Source organism: Tachysurus fulvidraco, chromosome 2, assembly GCF_022655615.1.
Source record: "Tachysurus fulvidraco isolate hzauxx_2018 chromosome 2, HZAU_PFXX_2.0, whole genome shotgun sequence".
Classification (NCBI taxonomy): Eukaryota; Metazoa; Chordata; class Actinopteri; order Siluriformes; family Bagridae; genus Tachysurus; species Tachysurus fulvidraco.
The window spans coordinates 19,965,368-19,969,479 of NC_062519.1; the positions used below are offsets into that span (position 1 = coordinate 19,965,368).

General features: G+C 40.8%; 1 long non-coding RNA gene across 1 annotated transcript in view; it reads left to right on the forward strand.

Moving 5' to 3' along the window:
* The first annotated feature begins 1,636 nt into the window (after positions 1 to 1,636).
* LOC113658972 overlaps positions 1,637 to 4,112 on the forward strand; it is a 2,791-nt gene continuing 315 nt past the window's right edge. The window contains exon 1 of the long non-coding RNA XR_003444524.2: positions 1,637 to 1,839. This is a non-coding gene — a long non-coding RNA (uncharacterized LOC113658972). The remainder of the gene's footprint in view (positions 1,840 to 4,112) is intronic.

The following is a 4,112-nucleotide window of genomic DNA, read 5'->3' on the forward strand; positions in this document are numbered from 1 at the left end:
CGTATAGACCTTTATTTTGTCGTCTGTTTACTTTTGGGTGTTTACGCATGATAAATGTGTGATTATTACACTGTTCAAGTAAAGCTGAAAATCACATTCTTTATTTACTTTTGCTGGTAGACGGTTCTGTAAAATAATGTGCCAATATTTATGGACTTTTAATATGTCGTTGTGTAAAAACTACTGGAGCCGTCAGACATCGGAGACTAATAGATATATTTGATTCGATTTAATTACATTTTATGAACAAGTCTGAGGTGACTCAGGTGACTGTGGGGAGGAAAAACTCCCTTAGATGGTAAAGGAAGAAACCTTGAGAGGAACCAGACTCAAAGGGGAACCTCATCCTCATCTGGGTGACACTGGGGTTGTGATTATATATATACAGTCTGATAAATGTTGTATTGGTGTAAAAGATCACATGGAGTTCACATCTACTCTTTAGTGTCGCAGAATCTGACTGGAGCTATATATATATATTGTATGTACTTAGTGTTACCTGTTTTAGCTGCTTATAAGAAGATCAGCATGATGACTGTATTAGTACTAAATTAAAGCCATTACTTAACATACATAACAATCGTCTGTAAAGACTGTTAAAATGTACACATGGAGCAGGCTCACTTAAGTCTTATAGCACAAATACGGTAAGGCTCGGGTGACCTTTCAAAGCAATAAGCTGAGATTTTAATATGGGTATGAACAAGCTGCACTGTGGTAAATACACACACACACACACACACACACACACACACACACACACACACACACATCTATATTGCCTACACATGATTTGTCACACTAAGCTGTTTCAGACAATTCAGAATTGTCTGAAGACGATTTTTTTGGCAGAGCGGTTGATCATATGTCTTGTGTTATCTGCCAAAACAGACAGGCAGGCTGCTTGAGTCTTCTTCTTCTCAAGTATCGTGTGTGTGTGTGTGTGTGTGTGTGTGTGTTTTCAGTTGTACAGCATGCCAAATGTACAAGTGCGACAGAGGAATGTAAGGTCTCATGCTTGTGTTTGCATCCTTCTTGCCAGATCTATGTGTGTGTGTGTGTGTGTGTGTGTGTGTGTGTGTGTGTGTGTGTGTGTGTGTGTGTGTGTGTGTGTGTGTGTGTGTGTGTTTCTGGCCGATTTCTTCAGCATGAAGGGATTCACATGCCTTTTATACAGTCACCAGGCTGAACAGCATGTTAACCCCACCACTACCTCTCTCTCTCTCTCTGTCTCTCTGTCTCTCTCTCTCTCTCTCTCTCTCTCTCTCTCTCTCTCTCTCTCTCTCTCTCTATTTTAATTGAATTGTTATTTATTCATCTATTTATTGGTGAACACTTCTGAACAGTAATCTAAGTTCTTCTGCTTCCGTGGCTTCAGATATTCACTTCAAACTGAGAATCTAGTCGTTAAATTTCTGAACTCATTTTCCACCAGTTGATCACCACGCAAGTGCGACTTAGTTTGGAGGAAGTACAGAGAAACCCAATGCAATGCAGTGAAACACACACACACACACACACACACACACACACACACACACACACACACACACACACACACACACACAGAGTTCAGATTCCATTAGCTTATACTGATACAGAACTACATTACCCATCAGCCCCCACACATCACATGACTAACCCCACACATCACTCTCACCTGTGTCTCACCTGTTGGTCCTTGTCTTAACATGTCCCCTGTTATCGCTTCTAGTCTTTAGTTCCTGTTGATATTTCCTGTTTTTTCACAGTTGTGATGGTTTTGTCTGGTTTTCCTGAGACTACACTGCACTACATTTCCCTTCATCTGCCGCCTCTTCTGCCTCTTTACTGACAGCAGTGAGTTCTGATGTTTTTATCAGTTAAAGCTGTGGATTTTCACACATTTTGACTGGATGCTTCAACCTTTAATTGAGACTTTTATGTAGAATTTTTTGATATTTAGAAGCGATTTTTATGATGACTTTGGGGTGATGTTTATGTCCCAGTAAAATGAAAAAGACTTTTAACTAAATATTGTTGTTGTATCATTTTGTCTGTCTGTCTGTCTGTCTGTCTGTCTTTTTCTCTGTGTCTGTGTCTCTGTGTCGGTCTGTCTGTTTTTCTCTCTGCGTCTCTTTCTGTCTGTTTGTCTGTCTGTCTGTCTGTCTTTTTCTCTGTGTCTGTGTGTCTGTGTCGGTCTGTCTGTTTTTCTCTCTGCGTCTCTTTCTGTCTGTTTGTCTGTCTGTCTGTCTGTCTGTCTGTCTGTCTGTCTGTCTGTCTTTCAATTAAAATTTTTTTCAATTCCAATGAGCTTTATTGGCATGACAGATTGTGCATCTTGAACATTTTTTAAAAGGGCGAGGAATTAAAACAAAATTAGAAACAAATAAATAAACCAACAAATAAATGGAAAGCAAAATAGAATCTTATCTGTAGGCACAAGTGAGGTGTGTGTACGCAGGTGTGGTTTCACGAGTGCATGACCGATTATTCACCTCTGTCTGTCTCTATCTGTCTGTCTGTCTGTCTCTATCTGTCTGTTTCTCTCTGTCTGTCCGTGTCTCTTTCTCTGTCTTTGTCTGTTTGTTTCTCTCTGTCTGTCCATGTCTCTTTCTCTGTCTTTGTCTGTTTGTTTCTCTCTGTCTGTCCATGTCTCTTTCTCTGTCTTTGTCTGTTTGTTTCTCTCTGTCTGTCCATGTCTCTTTCTCTGTCTTTGTCTGTTTGTTTCTCTCTGTCTGTCCATGTCTCTTTCTCTGTCTTTGTCTGTTTGTTTCTCTCTGTCTGTCCATGTCTCTTTCTCTGTCTTTGTCTGTTTGTTTCTCTCTGTCTGTCCATGTCTCTTTCTCTGTCTTTGTCTGTTTGTTTCTCTCTGTCTGTCCATGTCTCTTTCTCTGTCTTTGTCTGTTTGTTTCTCTCTGTCTGTCCATGTCTCTTTCTCTCTGTCTGTCTCTGACTCTGTCTGTCTGTCTGTGTCTGTCCGTTTCTCTGTCTCTCTGACAGACAGGTCTTCTAAGTCTGGAGCCTCTCAAGGTTTTTTCCTCATGTCATCTCAGGACAGTCTTCCTCATCACCATCACCTTTGGCTTGCACATCTTATCATTTAAAGATGATAAAAATCTTATCATTTATATTCCTGTAAAGCTGCTTAGTAAAAATGCAAATAAAATGTCTGTATAAATGTATATATTGTCAGAGTGAAGAAGAAATCAGAATTCCCAAGAAAGTATTTTCTCTCTCAAACCTGACCCATGTCTAACTGAAAAAAAAAAAAAGTTGACGTCTGGATTTCCTTAAGTGATTGTTTGTTTCATAAATCGGCTCGACGGGGCTTCAGAAGCAGCAGGAATCGTTGGACAGAGTTCCCTGCTGAGAACATAGACAGCACTCGCATTTACACTTTGTCCAAACTACTTCCTGTGGCTCGTCGGGAACTAAGTGGCTCGTTTGAAACATGATTTTTTAACGCTAGCTCACGAGAGTTTGCTAAACCTCTGTGGAGGCCGAATCCGTTCAGTGGCGGTGGAGATGAGACAGCGCAAGAAAAGGAAGTGTTGGAGCCGTCAACGTTCTCCCACGACAGCCTTGTCACATCAAGGCCGTGTTAAGCGACGGCTTCAACGCCTGAGTGAAGAGCTGTTCTGAATGAGAACGTCTCTCTGAGGGAAGCACTTTTTATTACCACCAGTGTCTGAGCACAAACAAAGCACGACACGGTTTAAGCATGTAGAGGAACCTATTTGTGGAAAAATTGAAGAAAAAGAAAAGAAATGCACTCTTGTTACCTTGTCATGCTGCTGTCTTCTCTGTCACTACTGACAATGATTCTGTCTGCCAGGTCCGACGGCACACGCTAGCACTTTTCCTAACACAGTGTTTAATTACTGGCTAAATATCAAATGATTATGGGCCAATATTTGGACGACTGGTGTGAATTAGCAAGCTGAAATGTCTCCTGAAGTAAAAAAACGGTCCAACAAAAGCCGATTGATGACTAGAGCTGTCAGCGCATCTATTATGAAAGTCTGTTGTCTGTTACGGAACACTTAAAGGAAAATGTACTGTACCTCAAATTTGTGTGGGATACATTGTGTGCTGATATACTGGGCTTTGTGTAATAGTGCGGTGTGAAT